Source organism: Bactrocera neohumeralis, chromosome 4 (genome assembly GCF_024586455.1).
Source record: "Bactrocera neohumeralis isolate Rockhampton chromosome 4, APGP_CSIRO_Bneo_wtdbg2-racon-allhic-juicebox.fasta_v2, whole genome shotgun sequence".
Classification (NCBI taxonomy): domain Eukaryota; kingdom Metazoa; phylum Arthropoda; class Insecta; order Diptera; family Tephritidae; genus Bactrocera; species Bactrocera neohumeralis.
The window spans coordinates 51,934,051-51,961,261 of NC_065921.1; the positions used below are offsets into that span (position 1 = coordinate 51,934,051).

At 36.6% G+C, this 27,211-nt stretch overlaps 1 pseudogene; it reads right to left on the reverse strand.

The window, feature by feature from the left end:
* Nucleotides 1-515: 515 nt before the first annotated feature.
* Nucleotides 516-26,747, reverse strand: LOC126755751 (uncharacterized; annotated as a pseudogene).
* Between the last annotated feature and the right edge of the window lie 464 nt (nucleotides 26,748-27,211).

Here is a 27,211-nt window from a genome sequence, read left to right on the forward strand (position 1 = left end):
ACCTATAACATATAAACATGTTAGTAGGAATAAGCAGTAACAAGATTATTTGTTACCCATTTGTTACTTCTAGCAAATTCAATTCTTTTAAATAAAATCCTGTTTTTTTTTTTATTATTTCGCTTTATTTAATAATAAAATCAAAATAATGCAATATTTACTTAAACTAATAAAATGCCTATTATTATTACATTCGGCAGAAAAATAATACAAATTTATTACAAGTTTATTTCAGCATAAAAATTATAATTCTAAAAATTCATATTTGTATCAGTAAAATTAGAAACTTCAACTTACAACTTAGAACTAATATGTGCAACTTAAAACTAATATTTACAACTCAAAACTAATATGTACAACTTAAAACTAATATGTACAACTTAAAACTAATTTATACAACTTAAGACTAATATTTACAACTTAAAACTAATATGTACAACTTAAAACTAATTTATACAACTTAAAACTAATATTTACAACTTAAAACTAATATATGTAAGTAATAATAAGAAAACTTATATTAGTTTTGCCTTAAGTTTATGCTTTTTTGCTTAAAACGTTTGTGGCTTAAGGTCACAAATTTCCGGAGCTCCCCACAGATAGTGTTTTTATCCTTGTCAGGAAATATATCTAAAATGAAACGTTATAAGTTAAGGCATTCAAATATATGTATATCAGTAAAAAAAAAACCTACCAAAAGCTAACCCTACGTACTTTAGCTTTAGTAGGGATTCCTTCTCCTTGCGCCTCTCTAAATTGTAGTGGTACATTAGATCGTCAGAAAACATACCACGCAGTACGCCGTCCACACTGCCTTTTGCGCCCTTTGACTTCAATATTAGCCGTATCTGTAAAAAAAAGGTAAATTATATTACAATCGCATAATATTTAAAAACGAAATATTTACCATAGCATCCGTGCTTTCCTTTTGAAAAAGTTTGTCTTCCACGAAGCGCACGTGCTCTTCCGATGACATGGGCAGTTTCGAAGCGAGCTCCACGTAATGCTCGACCACCAAATCACCGGTGATGCGGCTAATTGAATGGTGCGTTTTTGCCGCTATGACGCGGCATTCGCGCAATAGTTTACTTTGTGCCCACACCTCTGCCTTTTCTGGCATCTAGAAAATAAAGAGAATGGGTTGTCAAAAAAGTCTTGCGGTATTTTTATTAATTGTTTTTTTTTTTTTTTTTGAAATTGAAATGAATTTTTGATGACTCATGCCCAGCTCTTGACCGATGCTATGACTGTTATGCCGGTCTCTTTCGACCAATTCAGCGATTTTATCGCAATTTTCGACGACAGGTCTTCCGGAGCGTGGCGCATCTTCGACCACCTCTACACTAGAACAAAAACGTTAAAACCATCGTTGTGCGGTGGAAATGGAAACTGTATCGAGTCCATAAACTGCACAAATTTTATTGGCGGCTTGAGATGCATTTTTGCCTTTATCGTTGTAGTACGGTAAAATATGCCGTATTTTCTCTTTATTTTTCTCCATGTTTGCGACGCTATAACTCACGAACGACTTAAAAGAAACGACAATCAATTAAATGTTAGCGCGTGAAATGAGCTTTCCAAAAAGATATAGCATGACCCGATGCGACGAATGAAACTAGAACTAGGCGCTTTCAGCGCCAACTAACGAAAATACCGCAAGACTTTTTTGACAACCTATAAATTAGCTTTTGTTTTAATTTGGTAATGTAATACTGCGTTACTTGCTTTGTCTTTTAGGGCCTTTTCAATGGCAGTGAGACGGGTGTCAATGGCATCCAACTTCTGGATTATATCTGAAATACATAAATGTACTTTTATAAAGCAAATACTAATATGTGACCTGGTCTACGGAAAGGGGGCTTAGGTGTCAAAAAATCAATTTTCACTTTTTAGTTGATTCGGAAGGAAGATGAGTTGAGAACAGCTGTTTCCCAGAAAACTAGTTTTCGCACGTTATCTCCCTTTTCGTAGACCAGGTCACATATATTTACATATTAATACATTATACCTGCATGTCCGCCAGACGAGCGCAAACGAGATTATAAGACATTTTTTAAACACTTTATCTGAAAAAAAATATTATTAGAAAATGCAAAATATTTAGGTTCAATACAACCTCTATGGGGGCTTAACGGTTGTGAGCATTCCAGTTCGGAATCCATTTCTTCCACGAGGTCATCGAAATTCATTCTATGAAAAATCATAAAAAAAGGTGATGAATGAGTGGAACTAAAAGAATTTTATCATCTATAGGCATGGAAAAATACTTATATTTAATATCTAACCTACTTAAAACTACCTCATTTTCTGAAACTTTACCTACAAGTATGCCTAAATCTGATATATTATTGATGCAATATTTGAGAAGTGTCTTTTTAAAGGAGAATATCTACTTCTTAATTAATTTTATAAAATGAGAAAACATTATAAGAGAAATATTTACTGATTTACTGAGTAATAGTATTTCTGTTTAGGACTCACAATTTATCCTTTTTTTTACTTGCGAAATATCTTATTGAGATCAACATCCAAGTAAAGAAGTTGTGTATTTCAGCACTAAGGACAAGACTATATAAATAGTTTAAAAAAATTAAAATGTAAATATCCTTTTTTTAAAAGACACTCCTCATTTGCTTGAAAAGTTTTATTTTAATTTTAATTTAATTTTTAAAATCTTGCTTCGGAGCAGAAATACGTATATGTACATATATTCGAACTATATTCACTTTTATTCATTATGAAACACTAATGTTGTTTTTATTTTAAACAATTTTAGATATTCTGCGTACGAACAGATATCTTGGACGAACAAATGAACATTTTTAGTTATAGAGGAGGTTCTCCAGTTCAATAATATATATAGATATACTCGCGGGAATATTCGAGATGTTTGCGTTTAAAGCTGAAAATGACCACTATTTGAAGAACGTATTTTTTCGATTTAAAACTAATTTTACACTTATATTTCGCATTTTTCTGTCCACTAGCACTTCACTAATTTGTGTGAATTATTTTAAATATTAAAGTTATTGTTCAATTATATTTATTTAACATAAACTAAAGGATTGCAATATTGATCTGAAAGACCTCCTCTATCCGACCATACCCATTTTATTCCCGAAATCTTGGGACGGTATTCTAAAGTCGACACAATTATAACTGTAACCGCACAATTCGTTTAAATTTAGATTTTACATTTTTTACATTTACACATGTATGTATATATATACATATATATGTACATATGTAGATATAACGCACAAATTACATATTTCACAAAAATGCACAAATTATAACATCTATTTGATACTCTTACTCATACCCTTGTAGAACCCCCAAAGGTGATCTAGTCACTGATGCCCAGAGCATAGTTAAATTATGGAGGGAACACTTCTCCAGTCTGCTGAATGGCAGTGAACGCACAACACCAGGAGAAGAAGAACCCGATTCCCCAATCGATGACGATGGAGCAGACGTTCCATTACCCGACCATGAAGAAGTTCGAATAGCAATTGCCCGCCTCAAGAACAACAAAGCGGCAGGGGCCGACGGACTACCGGCCGAGCTATTCAAACACGGCGGCGAAGAACTAATAGGGAGCATGCATCAGCTTCTTTGTAAAATATGGTCGGACGAGAGCATGCCCAACGATTGGAATTTAAGTGTGCTATGCCCAATCCATAAAAAAGGAGACCCCACAATCTGCGCCAACTACCGTGGGATTAGCCTCCTCAACATCGCATATAAGGTTCTATCGAGCGTATTGTGTGAAAGATTAAAACCCAACGTCGACAAACTGATTGGACCTTATCAGTGTGGCTTCAGACCTGGAAAATTAACAACCGACCAGATATTCACCATGCGCCAAGTCTTGGAAAAGACCCGTGAAAGGAGAATCGACACACACCACCTCTTCGTCGATTTCAAAGCTGCTTTCGACAGCACGAAAAGGAGCTGCTTTTATGCCGCGATGTCTGAATTTGGTATCCCCGCAAAACTAATACGGCTGTGTAAACAGATGTTGAGCAACACGAAAAGCTCCGTCAGGATCGGGAAGGACCTCTCCGAGCCGTTCGATATTAAACGAGGTTTCAAATAAGGCGACTGCCTATCGTGCGACTTCTTCAACCTGCTCCTGGAGAAAATAGTTCAAGCTGCAGAACTAAACAGAGAAGGTACCATCTTCTATAAGAGTGTACAGCTGTTGGCGTATGCCGACGATATTGATATCATCGGCCTCAACACCTGCGCCATTAGTTCTGCTTTCTCGAGGCTGGACAAGGAATTTTCTGTGGTCTAGTAGTGAACGAGGGCAAAACGAAATAACTCCTGTCATCAAACAAACAGTCGTCGCACTCGCGACTTGGCTCTCACGTCACTGTTGACAGTCATAACTTTGAAGTTGTAGATAATTTCGTCTATTTAGGAACCAGCATTAACACCACCAATAATGTCAGCCTGGAAATCCAACGCAGGATTGCTCTTGCCAACAGGTGCTACTTCGGACTGAGTAGGCAATTGAAAAGTAAAGTCCTCTCTCGACGAACAAAAGCTAAACTCTATAAGCCGCTCATAATTCCCGTCCTGCTATATGGTGCAGAGGCTTGGGCGATGACAGCAACCGATGAGTCGACGTTACGAGTTTTCGAGAGAAAAATTCTGCGAAAGATTTATGGTCCTTTGCGCATTGGCCACGGCGAATATCGCATCCGATGGAACGATGAGCTGTCCGAGATATATGACGACATTGACATAGTTCAGCGAATTAAAAGACAGCGGCTACGCTGGCTAGGTCATGTTGTCCGGATGGATGAAAACACTCCAGCTCTGAAAGTATTCTACGCAGTACCCGCCGGGGGAAGCAGAGGAAGAGGAAGACCTCCACTCCGTTGGAAGGACCAAGTGGAGAAGGACCTGGCTTCGCTTGGAATATCCAATTGGCGCCACGTAGCGAAAAGAAGAAACGACTGGCGCGCTGTTGTTAACTCGGCTATAATCGCGTAAGCGGTGTCTACGCCAATTAAGAAGAAGAAGAAGAAGTATTAAAAATTTTAATTACACACACGACATTCAATTCACAATGCTGGCACAATTCCGATTTCTTTGGCGCCGCGATTTGAAGGTACCGTTGGAAAGATGAAGTCCTCCTGATTAAAAAAGATATTCGACCTTAAAGTTCAAAAATTCGCAAAATTCGAACATTTCAAGAAGCTATTTCACCACGTTAAACCTACTTTATTCACATTTTTCTCTTCAAATAAATTAAATTACACTATAATCTTTTAAATAAATCCACATTTTACACTTTTAGCAGGTTTTTTATAAAAAAAATCTTTATTTTAAAAATTACATTTTACACTCGTTTGAACCTCATTTGTTTACCAAAAATTACGAAGAAATGGAGCGCTGCCATGTGATGACAAGGCAATTCGCTGAAATTCCTCTTTTTCGCAAAAATTCCTCTATTCATGCATATGGATATTTTGTTTTTTAAATTTATTAAGCAAATAAGTAATATTATATACATGTATTAGTAATATTATATAATAATATTATATATACATATGTATAAGTAATATTATATGTATAATAATGTTACGTAATAAAGTGTAAGGTTACAGTACAGTACGAAAACTCAAATTTTGTTTCAATATGAGTGCATGATAACCGTAAAATATCGGGTGATTTTTTAAGAGCTTGATAACTTTTTTTAAAAAAAAAAAACGCATAAAATTTGCAAAATCTCATCGGTTCTTTATTTGAAACGTTAGATTGGTTCATGACATTTACTTTTTGAAGATAATTTCATTTAAATGTTGACCGCGGCTGCGTCTTGGGTGGTCCATTCGGAAAGTCCAATTTTGGGCAACTTTTCGAGCATTTCGGCCGGAATAGCCCGAATTTCTTCGGAAATGTTGTCTTCCAAAGCTGGAATAGTTGCTGGCTTATTTCTGTAGACTTTAGACTTGACGTAGCCCCACAAAAAATAGTCTAAAGGCGTTAAATCGCATGATCTTGGTGGCCAACTTACGGGTCCATTTCTTGAGATGAATTGTTCTCCGAAGTTTTCCCTCAAAATGGCCATAGAATCGCGAGCTGTGTGGCATGTAGCGCCATCTTGTTGAAACCACATGTCAACCAAGTTCAGTTCTTCCATTTTTGGCAACAAAAAGTTTGTTAGCATCGAACGATAGCGATCGCCATTCACCGTAACGTTGCGTCCAACAGCATCTTTGAAAAAATACGGTCCAATGATTCCACCAGCGTACAAACCACACCAAACAGTGCATTTTTCGGGATGCATGGGCAGTTGGCCACCAAGATCATGCGATTTAACGCCTTTAGACTATTTTTTGTGGGGCTACGTCAAGTCTAAAGTCTACAGAAATAAGCCAGCAACTATTCCAGCTTTGGAAGACAACATTTCCGAAGAAATTCGGGCTATTCCGGCCGAAATGCTCGAAAAAGTTGCCCAAAATTGGACTTTCCGAATGGACCACCTAAGACGCAGCCGCGGTCAACATTTAAATGAAATTATCTTCAAAAAGTAAATGTCATGAACCAATCTAACGTTTCAAATAAAGAACCGATGAGATTTTGCAAATTTTATGCGTTTTTTTAAAAAAAAAGTTATCAAGCTCTTAAAAAATCACCCGATATATCCAAAACTTATATTTAAATATAATAATACATATATCGTCACCTAAAATGCAAACCAATGTATCATAAAAAATAAATTGAAATCGCTGACAGATATAATAACCAAAATGTATAAATTTTATAACGAAAACTTAAATTTTGTTTGAATATTGGTTATAAAGTGGTTATATTTTATGGTTATCATGCACTCATATTGAAACAAAATTTGAGTTTTGGATATAAAGTAGTAAATTTTTTTGGTTCTTGTAGCTGTCAGCGATTTCCATTTATTTTTTATGATACATTGGTTTGTATTTTAGGTGACGATATATATATTATTATATTTAAATATAATAATACATATATCGTCACCTCATACACCGTCGAACTGTCATCGTAACCGGTTGCTTTTCGCTCTGTGCTTATTGAGTTTGTTAAAACGGTATAACGGTTTGTTCTGCGTTTATATTACGCTCGTGCTTTGTTTGTGAATTAATTTTTTATCGTTTTATATCTTTTCAATCACTTAATTTCTTAATTTGTTAAACTAAAATTCGCGTTTACTATGGCCCCTGGGGCCACCAAATTAGGGGATAATAGGTTTTCCCTATTATCTCCAATAATGAAAAAGAAAAGAAAAAAACCAAATCCGATCCCGTTAGACCAATTTCCAGAATTACCAGTCTCAAACACGGATGATCCAAAATTTTTGGTCATGCCATCGCTGGACGACAACAAGCCACTTAATTCGTTATCATGCTTCGCTACGTATAAAGGTATTCAAGCAATCAGTAAGGAAGTAAGTAAAGTTACTGAGCTACGTGATGGTAGCCTACTGCTCTTTGTAAATAACAACAAAACAGCTAGCAAATTTCTTTCTGCAAAAATTTTACCTGGCGGAGGTCATATCAATGTCAAGCTTCATAATACTTTGAATACGGTTAAAGGCACCATATATGCCCCATTCCTGAATAACTTATCAGAAGAAGATATTGTTGATGGTCTCAAGGAGCAGGGTGTTTCTGCTGTACATAAGTTTTCACGAATTGCTGACGGCTCCCGTAATCCTACGGGTGTAGTTTTATTAACTTTTGATAAATACAAACTTCCTGAAAGAATTGATGTTGCCTGGAGGAACCTCACTGTCCGTCCGTATTACCCTAATCCTATGCGTTGTAAGCAATGTCAATTAATTGGCCACACAGCAAAATACTGCCGTAATTCACCTTCTTGTGTCTCATGCAATCTTCCTTCCGATCATACCCCACCTACTGAATGTAAGAGAATAATGTGTGCAAATTGCTCGGGCGACCACCCGGCATCATCTAATACTTGCCCTAAATATCAACAATCCAAAGAAATATTAAAAATTAAAACTATTTATAAATGTAGTATGCGTGAAGCTGTTACCAAGTATAAAATTCAATTTTCTCATACAACTTCTAATGCAAACTCTTTTGCCTCTATAGCTAAAATTTCTAACAATACTTATCAAATCAATAATGAAACAACACCTAATAACAAATCCAACAATCCTACCAAAACTAATCTAACAACAACTACAGACATCAATTCATCTAAACAATCCCTTCCAACCCATCCTACCTCCTCTTCTGTCACTTCTCCTTCCCCTCTCTTTTCCCCTTTATCCATCTCTGACTCTCCTCTCAATATCCTTTCCTCCTGTCCTATCACACCCTCCCCCACCCTCTCCTGCTCGCAAGATCCTCTTGCATTACCCAATTTTCCTTCTTACAATGAAGACATTTAGTTTAAATAAAATATTCGTAGCTTAACTTTTTTTCTTTTATAAGTTTACATATGATATGATTACACTTCTTCAATGGAACATTAACGGTTATGTTAATAATTATATTAACTTAGAGTTACTTATGGGATCGTACAATCCATCTATTATCCTGTTGAATGAAACTCACCTATCTTATAATGCCTCAGCTTTTACCCCTAGGGCTTATGTGGGATATTTTATTAATCTCCCACATAACACCACCAACAAGCAGGGAGTTGCCATCCTAGTTAAAAGAAATCTACCTCACGTATTACTTCCCATACCCCTTTCAATTTTTTCTTCTGTAGCTATTGAGATCCTCGCCCCCTATAAAATTTCAATCATCTGTGCTTATTCCCCTCTTGATCAATCATTTTCTACTACTGAATTTTTAAATCTTATTCCTTCCGGTTCAAATCCTTTTATCTTGTGTGGTGACTTCAATGCTTGGAGTCCCCTTTGGGGCTCTGCTTCGGCTAACTCCAAGGGACGTAGCATTGAGGATGCCTTACTAAGATCCAACTGCATTGTTTTAAATGATGGTTCCCCCACCCATTTTTCCACTCACTCTACCTTCAGTAATATTGATCTTTCCATATGTTCTGCCTCCCTCTCCTCAAAAATATCCTGGTGTTGTATTGATGATCTCCATGACAGTGATCATTTTCCCATCCTTTCCAAAATATCTACTTCTCGCCCTCATTCATTTTTTAAGCCCAGGATTCGGTTTAAAACTGATTCGGCTGATTGGGATAGGTTTGAAGAAGCCTGTTTTTCGCATTCACGTTATTTCTCCTTTTCTTCCAATATAAATCAAGAGGCTTCTAGAATCCAAAAAATTATACGTTCTGCTTCTAACTATTCTTTTCCCCTTTCTTCTTCTAAACCAGTCAAGCTTGCTCCTCTTTGGTGGAATAATGAGCTTTCTGCACTAAGAAATCTGAAACAGATCGCATGGCATCAATTTAAACGTTTACGTTCTAGTGCAAACTTAATAGCTTACAAAAAATCCAATGCACTTTTTCGCCATAAAGCTAAGGCTGCTAAGGTTCATTGTTTCCAAGAAATTACGAATAATATCACTTCTTCTTCGGATTCTAGAAAAATCTGGACTGATATGAAAAGACTGGCTGGTTTATCACCTTCTTCTCCTATCACTTATTTAAATACTCCTCGGGGCACTCTACTATATCCCAAAGATATAGCCTTAGAGTTTGCCACCCACTTTTCCAATATTTCTTTGGACTCCAATTTCTCTTCTGATTTTTCCTCTAGTAAACTTTCTTCTCTTTGCTCTCCTTACCTTCCTCCTTCCACCTTATCTCAATCAGCTGAATATTTAGATGCCGATATATCTGAACTTGATTTTAATTTAGCCCTCTCGTCAGTCAAGGGCAAAACTCCTGGCATTGATAAAATCTCTTACCTTATCATCAAGCACCTTCCTCCATTCCTTATATCCCGTCTAGTCAAACTTTACAATAGTATTTTTCTCAGTGGCAACTACCCTGTCCTCTGGAAGACTAGCGCGATTATTCCTATTTTAAAACCTGGTAAACCTCCTGGTGTGGTCAGCAGTTATCGTCCCATTTCCCTTCTTCCTTGCCTTGGTAAATTGATTGAAAAGATTATTGCTACTAGACTCGCCTGGTATGCTCAATCTAATAATCTCATTTCGCACAACCAAGTTGCGTTCAAGAGGGGGCAGGGTACGTTGGATGCTCTCCTGCACCTTGATCACTTTATCTCTGATACTCTGTCCCACAAAAATCATGTTTCTATTCTTTCTTTAGATTTCCTAAAAGCATTTGACAGGATTGGGATTCATGTAGTGTTAAGACAGCTTAGTAGGTGGAGAGTGGGTTCTCGTATTTTTAACTTTGTCAAATCTTTCCTATCCAACCGTAAATTAAGTGTTATCATATCCAATGTTTCATCCTCTGTTCTACCATTAGATAATGGTACCCCACAAGGGTCACCGCTCTCGGTGATCCTATTTACTATTGCATTTGATGAAATCAGTACCATTCTATCTGATTTTGTTACTATCCGGCATCAGATTTATGCTGATGATTTAATTTTATTTTCAAAAACTTCAAATTTGACTTCAGTAACAATTACTTTCTCTGAAATTTTATTGCGTCTTTCTCGTTGGTCCTCTACTTCAGGCACATCAATATCTTTTCCTAAATCGAAACTTTTTCATATTTGTAAAAAACATCAATGTACTATCCCAACGCTCACATTTGATAATACAAACATTTTGTGTACAGATAGTATTAAGTTCCTTGGTATTGTATTAGACTCTAAGTATACATTTAAGAAACATTGTCAGTATATAAGAAAAAGACTTTTTGTTAATTTAAATATTATTAAATACCTCTCATGTAAGCGCTCACTCATCGGCTCGGCTTTACTGGTCAACGTCACTAAAGCCCTCATCTCATCTGTAATTAATTATGGCTTGGAAATTTATGGACATCATTCTAAGAATCATCTAAAAATGCTTGCTGCGCCCTATCATTCTTCAGTTCGTTGTTCTCTTCGAGTGTTTCCAACATCGCCAATTAAAAACATACTGACGGAAGCTGGCCTACCTTCTCTAAAAGATGCAGTGGAAGATAGCTTAAATAAGCTTTATTCAAAACTCATACTCAGCAAGAATTTTACTATAAAAAAGGACTTTCAATCATCACTTTGCAGAAAGAGGTCTCCTAAAATACCGTCTTCTATTTTTAAAAGTGCTTTGTTTGCTAAAACCAATGAGTTGCCGCTTAAAATATTGCTGCCTTGCAGTAAATATATTCCACCGTGGAAAGTAAATGAATCTTCTTTCATTAGTGATCTTACTTTTCTTCGCAAATCCATCACTCCAAGCACTGTGTATAAATCTCGATTTTTGGAATTATCTGCGCACTTCAAATCTTTTGGTTGGCAGTTTATATATACTGATGGCTCCAAATCGTCGCATACATCTTTTGCTGTAGTTGATGATAACCAACAAAGAATATCGTATGGTTTATTATTTCCATTTTGTTCAATTTTTACCGCTGAAGCTACGGGTATTCTCAAAGCTGTCCAGTATGCCCAACAAAACCTTGGTAAATTCATCATCTGTACAGATAGTCTATCGTGTTTTCAAGCTTTAAAAAACCGCAGTAACTACAATGACGTCATTATTGGCATTAGATCGCTGTTGTTTTCGTTAGCACATAGACTAAAAATAATGTGGATACCCGGTCACTCTGGAATCATTGGAAATACTTTTGCGGACTCGGTGGCTAAGGAGGTGTGCATCACTCCAACAACTACATCTGCCTTGTTTGTTAAGAGTGATATAAAACGGCTTATTATTCAACAAAGATCCACTAAATTGGCGCTTGATTGGATGAATTACAGACACCACTACTCTAGAATAAATTCAAATCGTATCAAACCATCCTTTCCGTCATCGCTTTCATCTAATTATATCATTCCATATATCAGACTTCGCATTGGCCACTCCATTATCACTCAGATCAACCAATGCCCATTTTGTGATTCAGATTTAAATCTATTGCATCTTCTGCAACATTGTCCAGCACTTCAAACTCATAGACTGTCAAACTTCAATAGTACTGATCCAATAATTTTATTGATGGATCCCTCTAGCAACAACATTTCGAAAATCTACAACTTTTTGAAAGACAGCGACCTTCTTCGACGCATATAACATAACCAGTCGGCCGATAGCCCATGATGCTAGTGCTGCGTATTTTCTTAAGTTTGTATAATAATTGTATTATTATGTAAGCTTTTATAAAATAAAAATAAAAAAATAAATATCGTCACCTAAAATGCAAACCAATGTATCATAAAAAATAAATTGAAATCGCTGACAGATATAATAACCAAAATGTATAAATTTTATAACGAAAACTTAAATTTTGTTTGAATATTGGTTATAAAGTGGTTATATTTTATGGTTATCATGCACTCATATTGAAACAAAATTTGAGTTTTGGATATAAAGTAGTAAATTTTTTTGGTTCTTGTAGCTGTCAGCGATTTCCATTTATTTTTTATGATACATTGGTTTGTATTTTAGGTGACGATATATATATTATTATATTTAAAATATGAGTTTTGGATATAAAGTGGTTATATTTTACGGTTATCATGCACTCATATTGAAACAAAATTTGAGTTTTGGATATAAAGTAGTTATATCTTTTGGTTATTATGCACTCAAACTCATATTTTAAATATAATACTATATATACCATCACCTAATATACAAACCAATGTATCATAAAAAATAAATGGAAATCGCTGACAGAAATAATAATCAAAATTTATCAATTTTATAACGAAAACTTAAATTTTGTTTGAATATGAATGCATAATAACCAAAGAATATAACCACTTTATAACAAAAAGTCAATATATTTTTTTATTTTTAATGCAGAAAGGAGTACTACGCGAAAGTACTTCAGTCACCCCGGGTATTCGCTCGGCCAGAGTTATTTTTTTAGAGCGCGGCCGAAGGCCGCCTACGCAGAAAGGAGTACTACGCGATAGTACTTCAGTCACCACGGGTATTCGCTCGGCCAGGTTTATTTTTTTAGAGCGCGGCCGAAGGCCGCCAACGCAGAAAGGAGTACTACGCGATATTACTTCAGTCACCCCGGGTATTCGCTCGGCCAGGGTTATTTTTTTAGAGCGCGGCCAGGCAGACAAGAGAGCCGAATCATTTCAAACCGTCTTAGAGGGAGCGGTGGGTGAAATGGCGCTGATACAGCCAAAAACCCATAACGTTACAATAGTGTGTAAGGACTTAGACGAAATTACAACACCAGAAGAAATATGCGAGGCACTAAAAAAAGATTGTGGGTTCCAAAACCTGGAGAAATCAAGCGTCAAAAATATGAGGAAAACCCGAGGTGGTACACAAATAGCTCTTATTTGTCTGCGCGCTCAAGACACTAAAGTTGCACTAAAATTGGGCAAAGTGAAGATAGGGTGGTCTATCTGTCGTCTTAGAGAATACTCACCCATTACCCGATGTTTTAGGTGCTTCCAACTGGGTCATATAGCACACAAATGTGTCAGTCAGACTGATCGGTCAGCCCTTTGTACACGCTGCGGAGCTGCAGGGCACGTAGCAAAAGTATGCAAAAATGCTCCGAGTTGTATCCTTTGCAAAGAGAGCACTCCGTCTTAAGTACGACATGTCCGAAGTACGTACAAATGATGAAAACAATGCAAAAATGAGGCTTTTACAGCTAAACCTTAATCACTGCGCTGCAGCACAAGATCTGCTAAAAGAAACAGTTCAAGAAGAGAATATACATGTCGCCTTACTAAGCGAACCATATAGACTGCGTTCGGAGAGCACTTGGTGTAAAGATAGAAGTGGCAAGGCAGCAATATGGGCCTGCAAAGGACAAGCTTTCTCATCCCGCTCCAAAGAAGTTAGAATTTTTGAGTCAAACAAACCTCACGATTCCAAACAATGGCACAAAAAATACGTTTCAAAAGGGTAATAAAGGTTCTATAATAGACCTAATGTTTGCTAACGACACGCTTAGCAGACATATTAAGTGGAAGGTGTCAGATATTTACATAAATTGCGACCATATTCTCCCAAGAAAGGGAACTGTCTCGCAGAAATCCCTCTCGAAAACGTAGTTGGCGTGAAAAGGAATTGATACCGACGTCTTTGAGAGCGTCTGGAGTGCGGCAAAGGCACCAGGCGAAGACGCCAACCACTTAGTATCCGCTGTGCAGAAGGAACTAGTTGCAGCATGCGACGCAACTATGCGCAGGACGAGATATAATAACAATCGAAAGCCGGTATACTGGTGGAGCGACGAAATTGCCAAGCTGAGGAAGCTCTGTCACTCAGCTAGACGTCGCGCACAACAAAACCAGGGAGGGGAAAACGAAATCCGCCTCAGAGAAGCATTTAAATGCCAAAGAAAGCTCCTGAAGTCAGCCATTATCCGTAGTAAGAGATTCTGTTTCGAAAAGCAATGTGAGGAAGCGAACATAGACCCCTGGGGATCGGCATACAAAATTTGTATGTCGAAATTCAAAAATAAGTCGCTGCAACCTAAGAACGCATCATTTATGAAAAATGTTGTCGAAGCGTTATCCCCACACATGCATCTATTTCCTACATTAAAAGAAACGAAGCTACGGAGCCACCTCTATAAGTCACAGAAGACGAACTATTGACTGGCAAAAACTCTAAAGCGCCTGGAATAGATGGTATACCAAATAGAGCCCTTAAAGAAGCCATAACTCTTAGACCCAGTTTATTTATTAACATGTACAATGCGTGCATATTAGAAGAGGTGTTCCCCGATCCGTGGAAGATTCAGCGTCTGGTTCTACTTCCAAAGCCAAAAAAGCCACCAGAAGAACCTTCATCATATCGACCTGTTTGCATGCTCGACACGATTGGGAAAGTGTACGAAAGTATTGGAAGAAACCGCTTGGAACTAGCTATCCAAACAGCCGGCGGATTATCAGAGAGACAATACGGCTTCATAAAAAAGATATCCACTATTGACGCACTACGATAAGTCGTCGATATTGCGAAATGTGCAGTAAGTGGCAAAAGATGGAAAGGTGGCACAAAAAAGTATTGTGCGCTGATTACCCTGGATGTCAAAAATGCGTTCAACTCAGCAAAATGGGCAGACATAATTAAAGCCCTGGATGAAATACGGGCCCCAGAGTACCTCATAAACATAATAACGAGCTATTTTAAAAATAGAAAGCTGAGTTTTGAGACGGACGAAGGCACCACGAGCTACTCTACCTCAAGTGGAGTACCACAAGGCTAAGTGTTAGGCCCACTATTATGGAACCTTATGTATGACGGGGTGCTAAGAAGACAGCAACCAACAGACGTGAAACTAGTAGCTTATGTAGCGGACGACCTCATGGTGGTAGCAGTCGCCAAACAATTAGCCGACCTGAGAAATAAATATAATGAGTGCTTAAATAGTCTACGCCAATGGTTCTTATCTATGAGTCTGAAACGGGCGGAGGAAAAAACAGAAGTTTTACTCATACCCATCGACTTATACCGGACATCCACTCGTGGATAGACAGACGACATGGCGACTTAGATTTCTATCTGACCCAAATACTTAGTGGACATGGATGCTTTAGAAGCTACCTTTTCAGATTCCACAATGACATTAGTCCGAACTGTCCGACGTGTACAGAGCATATAGAAGACTCTGAACATGTATTATTTCATTGCCCTCGATTTTCGAATACAAGAGAACAGCTAAAAACCACACTCGGTGGTAGTTTTACGGTCGATAACTTGACGACACTCATTGAATAAACTGAGATCTTTTCAACAGACTAGGCGTCCGTCAGTCCGCGCAATAGAGGAGACTTAAATGTCTTGTCCCTCCCACGAAGTAATACCTAGCCGGTGGTTCCGTGGGAGAGTCCTGAGTTGGGAGTAGGTTAGGTTTAGCGGGTTAAAGTTCCGCACTTCAGCTTTCGATGCTTTCCCCTACTATAAAAAAAAAAAAAAAAACGCAGTGTCCCCTTGTTTATTTATGTATATTTCGCATGTGTTTACTACACAAATGTCAAAACAGAACTGACATTAGAGGTCAATAGGAAGAGGAAGACGTCCACTCCGCTGGAAAGACCAAACGGAGAAGGACTTGGGTTCGCTTGGGATTTCGAATTGTCGCGATGTTGTTAACTCAGCCACAATCGACGCTCCAGCCATTCCAATTGCGAAATGGCAGAACCTACCAGATCCAGTCAACTGTCGAAGTTGGATAGGTGAGCGGTAAAAATGATTAAAGTTCCAAGTGTGCGAATAGCATTGCTTACCATAGTTCACGCAAGTGAGGAAAGCGCCATTCGCTTAGTAGTGACCAGAAACGATTCTTTTATATACATATAATTACATAAGTATCCTCTGCGTAGCCCAAAAACTAAAGTGAGAAGGCGAAATATCCCTCCCCAAGGATGCGATGGACGGGCAAAGACTGAGGCCTGTAGGGTCTTGTAGCATTTACTACAGTGGCCATATAAAGGATTATAATTCGTGGTAGGAGAGAGACTGGTGGATGAACGCCTACCCACGCCCTTGCCCGACGGAAAAGAAGGACGATGTGACCAAAGATGTCTTCTATGAGTACTAGACTCCAGCTTGGAGATTTCATCAAGCTATCCAGATGAACCAGATCGATCGTGTTGTGCAATGTGTCGACCACTACATGTGCGGGATGGGATAGATACCGGGAGGATAAAAAAGGAGAGAGGCCGAAATGCATAAGTATGAAGAGCTAGACAAGCTGACCGACAGGGGTAATGCCCGAAAAAAATAAATCGAACCATTGAACGAAAAGGCAAAAGAACAGCTGGTACGATGATATGATTTCGCAATCGACCACAACACGTGCGGGATGCGCAAGATACCGAGAGTTGTAGAGGAAAGCGAGACGTTGTTGCAGACAAAAGACGAGAGAGGCCGAAATGCGTGAGTACGAAGAACTTGATAAGCTGGCCGACGCACATAGGAGCTTTTGGTCTCAAAAACCGGACAAAATTATTTAAAGTTATTTTATAAATAAAAATGATTAAAAATGCATGATTGAATATAATAATGCAATATATTAAAATAAAACAAGTAAGGAAGGGCTAAGTTCGGTTGCAACCGAGCATGTTATATGCGTAAAGTCTTGCGGTATTTCCGCTAGTTGGCGCTGAAAGCGCGTAGTTCTACTTTTATTCGTCGCATCGGGTCATGCTATATCTTTTTGGAAAGCTCATTTCACGCGCTAACACGTGTTTGATTGTCGTTTGTTTTAAGTCGTTCGTGAGTTATAGCTTCACAAACATGGAGCAAAATAAAGAGAAAATACGGCATATTTTACAGTACTACTACGATAAAGGCAAAAATGCATCTCAAGCCGCCAATAAAATTTGTGCAGTTTATGGACCCGATACAGTTTAAATTTCCGTAGCAGCCGTAGCATCGGTCAAGAGCTGGGCATGAGTCATCAAAAATTCATTTCAATTTCAATAAAAATAAAAAAAAAATCAATAGAAATACCGCAAGACTTTTTTGACAACCCATTATTAATTACTTCTTTATTTGTGTACTGGAAAGCGAAAGAATCAAACGGAATTTCATGTGTTCACGCAAGTGAGGAAAGTTCTCTGATTGCCATTCACTTGGGATGGGCCTGAACGAACAAAAACCAAACTCTACTCATAATTCCCGTCCTGCTATATGGTGCAGAGGCTTGGACCATGATAACAACTGATGAGTCGACGTTGCGAGTTTTTGAGAGAAAAGTTCTGCGAAAGATTTACGGTCATTTGCGCGTTGGTCACTGCGAATATCGCATTCGACCTCCTTTCCGTTGGAAGGAACAAGTGGAGAAGGACCTGGCTTCGCTTGGAATATCCAATTGGCGCCACGTAGCGAAAAGAAGAAACGACTGGCGCGCTGTCCTTAACTCGGCTATAATCGCGTAAGCGGTGTCTACACCAATAAAGATGAAGATATGAAATTATTGTTTCCACACAATTCGATATCGATATATATCGGGTGATTTTTTTGAGGTTAGGATTTTCATGCATTAGTATTTGACAGATCACGTGGGATTTCAGACATGGTGGCAAAGAGAAAGATGCTCAGTATGCTTTGAATTTTTTCTAACAAGAAATCATCGATATCGATATATATAAGTTACAAGAAAATCGACTTTATGTGGAGTTTTTCGCCGTCTCCAATAACATGAAGAAATTTATTTAGTTCAAATACGAAATAAGCCAGCAAATAATGTTTCCACGGGCTATTCCGGCCGAAATGCTCGAAAAAGTTGCCCAAAATTGGACTTTCCGAATGGACCACCTAATTATCAAGCTCTTATCACCCGATATAAGTTACAAGAAAATCGACTTTCTACTTTATGTGGAGTTTTTCGCCGTCTCCAATAACATGAAGAAATTTATTTAGTTCAAATACGTGCAAATAATGTTTCCACGCACCTCGATATTAATTGCTGAATGTGCATCAGAATGTGCATAGAAGATCGACTTTAAACCTTAACATAAGATTGTGAAATTTTACCAAATGCACTGCCGTTATGGCTTCATGACGACTCGAATAATACGAAGAAGGATAATATGTTCCAGTATATGAAGTTGTGGTTTCCACGCAACACGATATCGACTGCTAAATGTGTATCAGCAAGTAACAAGAAAATCAATTTTAAACCCTAATATAAGACTGGGGAATTTTTCCAAATGCACTACTGTTATGACTTCATGACAACTGCAATATCACTAAGAAGGTTAATCTGTTCGAATATGTGTAAATAATGTTTCCAAGCAACTCGATATTAACAGCAAAATGTGTAAAAGCAAGTCACAAGAAGATCGACTTTAAACTTTAATATAAGATTGTGGAATTTTTCCAAACGCATTATGGTTGTGGCTTCATGACGACTGCAAATACACGAAGTAGGTTAATTAGTTCGAGGATGTGAACGAAACTCGATATCCATTTCTAATTGCCGTTACGGCTTTATGATAACTCCAATAACATGAACAAGTTTAATTAGTTTGAATAGTGGAAATAATGTTTCCTCGCAACTCGATATTGACAGCTAAATGTGTATTAGCAACAGGTAGCTGCAACGAGTATGATAAAATCAAAACAAACAGTCGTGCCAAAAACACAATCCAATCAATTCAGATCAGCATAGACAACATTGTTAATCAATTCGTGTATCTGCCAGCGTCAACTGACCTGATGCAACACGAACAATATGTTCTTCGGCAATCACGATCGTGTAAAAGTATTTTTGGTTGGCTTCGGTTGCAATCGTATCATGTCAGTTCATAGCGTTGTGACAATTGTTTGAATTGAAATGAAACTTTGGGTAAGCTATTTGTAAGTTTTCGAGTAAATCTATGGGTAAATCTATGAGTACAGCAAACAACAACAATGTTCTGTTGGACTGATTTGAATCATGTGGGGCAAAAAATGTATCAGCTTTGAAAATGTGCGTATGTTACAAATTTCCGAAGCGTAAACAATGGAAACTCTATCGAGAACGTACATATGTACGTATATACATACATTAGTTGTATGTATGTATTCGATGGAATTTCCTTTATATATATAAGATATGTACATATATACATGTATATACAAACATATGTATTTGAAATAGAACAAAAATGCACTAGTAAATCAGTGGTTTATACGAACCAAACTCCGTTGATCATTTCAATCATTGAAGCATGAGTTTGCATCACTTTGGGTATTTTCTGGTGATACGAACGTTCATAAACAAATCAGGTATAAGCTGATCACTAGTGATACAAAGTTGTTCTCTGTCGCTGATTTGAAGACAAACAGTTCGCTTCGTGTACATTAACTGAACTGACAGAATCAGATAGAGTTTTAGCAACTTACAGGAAAATCGATTTTAAACCTTAATATAAGATTATGAAATTTCTCCAAATGCACTGCTGTTATGGCTTCATGACGACTGCAATAACACAAAGAAGGTTAATTTGTTCGAGTATATTAAATTATTGTTTCCACGACACTCGATATCGATTGCTAAATGTGTATATATAAGTTACAAGAAAATCGACTAAAAACCTTAATAAAGGATTGTGGAGTCTTTTCAAATTCATTTCCGTTATGGCTTTATGGAAACTCCAATAATATGAAAAAGGTTTAATTGTTCGAATATGTGAAATTAATGTTACCATGCAACTCGATATCGATTGCTAAATGTGTATCAGCAAGTCACAAGAAGATCGACTTTTAACTTTAATATAAGATTATTGAATTTTTCAAAACGCATTACCATTATGGCTTCGTGACGACTGCAATAATATCAAGTAGCTTAATTTGTTCGAGGATGTGAAATTATTGTTTCCTTGAAACTCAATATCGATTGATAAATGCGTAAATATAAGTTACAAGAAAGCGACTTTAAACTCTAAAATAAGATTGAGAAATTGTTCCAAATGCATTACCGTTATGGCTTTATGACAACTTCAATAGCATGAAGAAGTTTAATTAGTTCGAATACGTGTAAATAATGTTTCCTCGCAACTCGATACTGACAACTAAATGTGTAAAAGAAAGTTATATGAAAATCGATTTTAAATCTTAATATAAGATTGTGGAGATTTTTGAAATTCATTGCCATTATCGCTTGATGGCAACTGCAATAACATGAAGATTTTAAATTAATTCCAATATGTGAAATTAATGCTACCACGCAACTTGATACCGATTGATAAATGCATATATATAATTTACAAGGAAACTTACTTTAAACCTTAAGATAAGATTCTGGATTTTTTTTAAATGCACTACCGTTTTGGCTTGACGACAACTTCAATAACATGAAGAAAGTTACTTTTTCGAGTATATGAAATTATTGTTTCCACGCAACTCGATATCGATTGATTAATGCGTATATACATATAAAAAAATGGATTTTAAACCTTAATATAAGATTGTGAAATTTTTCCAAATTCATTGCCGTTATGGCTTTATGACAACTTCAATAACATGAAGAAGTTGAATTAATTCGAATACGTGCAAATAATGTTTCCACGCAACTCGATATTGACAGCTAAATGTGTATAAGCAAGTTACAGGAAAATCGATTTTAAGCCTTAATATAAGGTTGTGAAATTTTTCTAAATGCATTGCCGTTATGGCTTAACGACGACTGCAATAACACAATGTAATGTTTCTATGCAACTCGATATCGCTTGATGAATGCGTATGTATAAGGTAGTTATTGAGTTGCTTCAGATCATTAACTTTACATATTTAAGTTAATTAACCTTTTTCATCCCACTAAAGTTGACAAAGCCATAACGGCAGTGCATTTGGAAGAACTCCGCAATCTTATATTTAGGTATAAAGTCGATTTTCGTTTATATACGCATTTAGCAATCGACATGGAGTTGCTTCAGATCATTAACTTCACATATTTAAGTTAATTAACCTTCTTCATCTCACTGAAGTTGACATAAAGCCATAACTGCAGTGCATTTGCAAGAATTCCACAATCTTACATTTAGGTATAAAGTCGATTTTCTTGTGTATATACATTTTTGATTAACCGTTTTCATTTTACTGAAGTTGATAAAAAGCCATAACGGCAGTGCATTTGCAAGAAGTGCAAAATCTTATATTTAGGTATAAATTCGATTTTCTTGTATATACGCATTTAGCAATCGACATGGAGTTGTTTCAGATCATTAACTTCACATATTTAAGTTAGTTAACCTTCTTCATCTTACTGAAGTTGACATAAAACCATAACGGCAGTGCATTTGGAAGAACTCCGCAATCTTATATTTAGGTATAAAGTCGATTTTTCTTGTATATACACATTTAGTTATAGATATTGAGTTGCTTAAAATCATTAAATTCACATATTTAAGTTAATTAACCTTCTTCATTTTACTGAAGTTGACATAAAGCCATAAGGGCAGTGCATTTGGAAGAGTTCCACAATCTTATATTTAGGTATGAAGTCGATTTTCTTGTATATACACATTTAGCAATCGATATTGAATTGCTTCAAATCATTAACTTCACATATTTAAGTTAATTAACCTTCCTCATCCTACTGAAGTTGACATAAAGCCATAACGGCAATGCATTTGGAAGAGTTCCACAATCTTATATTTAGGTATAAAGTCGATTTTCTTGTATATACACATTTAGCAATCGATATTGAGTTGCTTAAATTCATTAACTTCACATATTTAAGTTAATTAACCTTCTTCATTTTACTGAAGTTGATAAAAAGCCATAACGGCAGTGCATTTGCAAGAAACCCAAAATCTTATATTTAGGTATAAATTCGATTTTCTTGTAGTATGTACGCATTTAGAAATATACAATGAGGTGCTTCAAATTACTAACTTCACATATTTAAGTTAATTAACTTTCTACATTTTACTGAAGTTGATAAAAAGCCATAACGGCAGTGCATTTACAAGAACTGCAAAAACTTATATTTAGGTATAAATTCGATTTTCTTGTATATACACATTTAGCAAAAGATATTGAGTTGCTGCATATCATAAACTTCACATATTTAAGTTAATTAACCTTCTTCGTATTACTGATGTTGACATAAAGCCATAAGGGCCATGAATTTGGAAGAGTTCCACAATCTTATATTTAGGTCTAAAGTCGATTTTCTTGTATATACACATTTAGCAATCGATATTGAGTTGCTTAAAATCATTAACTTCACATATTTAAGTTAATTAACTTTCTTAATTTTACTGAAGTTGACATAAAGCCATAACGGCCGTGCATTTGGAAGAATTTCACAATCTTATATTTAGGTATAAAGTCGATTTACTTGTATATACACATTTATCAATCGATTTGAATTACAACTACTTCTTTCCTTGCCGTTTTCTCTAATCTTCCTCTTCTTCTAATGCCCATTCACCTTAGATTCCCACATTCGGCCATTTTGACTAAGTATCCGTCTCGGATGCTTCGTTGCTATCTGCGTCGTCTTTGGACGTGGACCATGGTTTCATATATTCTACGCAAGTCGTTGTATTCTTTGAACCATCACCGCTGCTTATCTTCTGAACGTCATATGAATTGTTGTGCTTGACCTTAACGACTTGATAGGGACCCAAAAATTTTGGCTTCAGCTTAAGGTTACTACCAAACTGCGTTCTCTTTATAGCTACATGTGCTCCGATTTTATACTGTCGTGCTGCTTTACGCCGTAGATTATATGTCTTCTTGTTTTCGTTTTGTACCTTCAAAATAGTTGTTTTTGCCTTTGCTCGTAAGTCATCTCGATTGTCATAAAACGTGGTTAAAAATTCTTTGCTGATACAGTCTCGTAACTGAATATCTTCTCGAGTTCGCATCTTTGTACCAATCAATAATTCAAAAGGAGTTGCGTCTATGCTTCTGCAGAATGTTGAGTTGATCGCCTGTTGTACTTTACTAACGTGCTTATACCACTTAGATGGATCGTTGATGCTTAGCTTAGAGAGGACTGAGATAATGACTGCATTCAGTCTCTCAACTTGACCATTAACTCGTGGTAAACCTGTTGTCGTCTTAACCAACTTGATGCCTTCGTCATCGCAATATTTAGTAAAGTCTTGAGAGGTAAAAGCAGAACCTCTGTCAGATATAATATACGCTGGATTGCCAAACAATGAACTTTGATTGCTAAGCCGTGTAATTACTTCTTTCGACGTTGTTGACTTCGTTGGGTATAACCAGCAAAACTTAGTAAAAGAATCTATAACGGCTAAAATGTGTTTATAGTCTTTATGTGTTGAATCTAGTGGACCTAAGAAATCAATATGGTAAGTATATAATGGAACGTCTTCTTTTTGAAGCGGATGTAAAAACCCTTCCTGTTTGCCTCGTTTACGGTTACTCATGATACAGAGTATGCAGCATTCGATGTACTGCTTAATCTTGTCTTCCAATTGTGGGATATAATAAGATCTACAAATTAATTCTTTTGTTTTATTTGCCGCAAAAGGACCTCTGTCGTGCGCATTGCTAATGATCTGCCTTTGCATTGCTTTTGGAACTACCAGCAGCTCAACGTCGTTTACTAGTTTGTATAAAATATCACCTCTAAGAAAATAATTCTCATATGTTTTTGTTTCATCGCTGATAATTTCTTTAATTGCTTTTAATTTTTCGTCGTTTGCTTGTGCTCTACCAATGCCAACACAAGCGTCATCTTTAGTTATCGTCAATATCGGGTATCTGCTGAGCGCGTCGACATGCTGCATACGCCGTCCAGCACGATGCTCAACGGTATAGTCGAACTCTTTTAAGAAAAGAACCCAACGTGAAACCCTCGTGCACAAATTCTGCTTCTCTAAGGTTTTCGTGAAAGCGTTGCAGTCGGTGACTAACTTAAAATGTGTTCCCAACAAGTAAACTCGAAATTTTCTCAGAGCTTCAATCACCGCCAATATTTCTAATTCATAGCTAGTATACTTTCGCTAAGTTCTGTCGTCTTTTTGCTCATAAAATATACTGGATGTAACTGGGAGTCGTCTGGTAATTTCTGCAATAAAACTGCACCGAATCCATATATCGAAGCGTCTGTATGCACCTCAGTTTCGTACGATTGGTTGTATATGTTCAGTACTGGATTCTCAGTTAAAAGTTTCTTCAGAAGATTGATTGCGGCTTCTTCTTGTATACCAATTACAAACTTTACGTTATTTTTAGTTAAATTCGACAACGGCTTTGAAATTACTGCGTAGTTTGGGATAAACTTTCTGAAGTATCCGGTTAAGCCCAAAAAACTTTCTAACTGTTTTAACGTTTGTGGAGTTCTAAACCTAATTACTTGATCAATTTTCTCTGTAGATGGGTACAGTTTTTGATTCTCAATGATATGACCAAGAAACTGTATTCGCGTCTTTAAAAAACTACATTTTTTCAAATTTAATTCTAAGCCATACTCTTTACATACGTTGATGACTTCTTTGAGATTCTGTACAGCTTCGTTTTCGTCCTTAGAAGGTATAATAACGTCGTCAACGTAAGGCAAAGCAATACCTTTGCGCGACAGATGCCTGAAAATAGCGTTTACATGTCGTTGAAACACGCCTGGTAAGTTTGACAGCCCAAACGGCACCTTCAGAAATTGATATTGGCCGTTTTGCGTAACAAACGACGTATACTTTCGGCTTGACTCTGCAACAGGCACGTGGAAAAACCCGTTTTTGAGGTCAATGGTACTAAATACTCTTGCCTCTTGTAGTCTGTCTAACTGATCTTCTCTTAATGGTAAAGGGAAACGATATTTAACAATTACCTTATTGATTCTACGAAAGTCTACGCAAAGTCGCGGCGAACCGTCACGTTTTTTAATAAGAACTATCGGGCTAGTAAACTCAGAGTTCGATTCTTCAATAATATCATTTTTTAGCCACTCATCGATTTGATCGTCAACGATATCTTGTTCAGATAACGCCATTCTACGTGGTCGCGAAAATATTGGTAAATCGTCTTTTAAAATAATACGCATTTCAATGTTTGTTGTTTTCGACTTTAAGGGTTTATAATTTAAAATAAGTTCAAACACTTCTTGCTTGGCCGATGCACTCACCGTATCGCATATGTCAACATACTCATTCTCATCAGTCACGTCAATATTAAGCACTGACAGTTCTTCATGTTGACTTGTATCTAAAAGTTTTCTTATCTTTAAACCAGATGGATTTATTAAAATTTCGGCCTTTAAACAAAAATCCGCACCTATTATTACATTTACATCAAGGTGATTTGCTTGCACAACATAAAAAAGTAAGTCAAATTTTTCATTGTCTACTACAATGGTTTGCATTAATTGGCCAAACGGCTTAACACTAGCTGATTTGCCAAAACCTGTCAATTGTACTGATCAACTGTTCAACCGTGGATTAATTAATTTATTATAAATTTCACTGCTCATAATATTCGCACTACTCCCTGTATCAAACAGAGCCAAATAATTACAACCACCAATGTTTACCGTCTTATGCATTATATTGCTCTTTGCATCAATCGTGTTTACTTTTCTGACTGGGTCACTTGTTTTCTTTGTATTGCAATTTTTTGCAATATGGCCGTACGAGTTACAATCAAAACATTTTCTACCCTTTTCTTTATTTTGGCAATTTTTTGAAACGTGTCCCTTTTCACCACAATTAAAACAAAGCAATTCTTTTAGCTTCTTCTTTGAATTGTCTCTACATGCACTATAGTCTCTCTCTTCTCTTTTTCGCTCATTATTTTGTACACTCTCAATTTTTCTTTGAATTCAGTTATATTTTTTGCATTATACAAAATTGTTTCATTTGTTGCTTTACCGTCTATTCCGTCTATCACATATTGCATTAGAGCGTCGTCGTCAATATGCCCTCTTGACGAAATGTCTTTCAACCGATAAAAAAATTCAAAAACATCTTCGGCTTTACCTCGTTTGCTCTGAGCGAGCAATTCGTGTATCTGCTTGCTGTTTACAGTGGACTTGAATTCTGTTAGCAGCGCTACTTTCAACGCGTTCCATGAATTCAATCCTCGTTCGCTTGCTACAAATAATTTCGCAATTCCCTTTAATGCCTTTTTTCCAAAAATAAACTTTTGAAAATCATCCCATCGCATTAATTCGGATTGTTCTTCATATTCATTTACCCACACTTCAATAGGCATAGAATTAGTACCATCAAAGTTACGAATGCTGTCTTCTACGTCGCGAAAGTTTGTTGCAAAGCGTGCCGTCGTCATTCTATCGCTTTCGTTCTGCTCACAACGTTCTCGTCTAACGTTGCCTCTGTCGTCGTTGACGCTTGCGCTATATCGGGTTGCTCTGTCTTGCGCTTGCCTCTTTGGTGTTGAACGTTTTCTTGTGTATACACATTTTTGATTAACCGTTTTCATTTTACTGAAGTTGACAAAAAGCCATAACGGCAGTGCATTTGGATGAATTCCATAATCTCATATTTAGGTATAAAGTCGATTTTCGTGTGTATACACATTTTTGATTAACCGTTTTCATTTTACTGAAGTTGATGTATATACGCATTTTGCAATTATTTAGGTATAAATCATTTTCTTGTATATACGCATTTAACAATTGGCATGGAGTTGCTCCAAATCAATAACTTCACATATTTAACTTAATTAACTTTCTTCATCTCACTGAAGTTGACATAAAACCATATCGGCAGTGCGTTTGGAAGAATTTCACA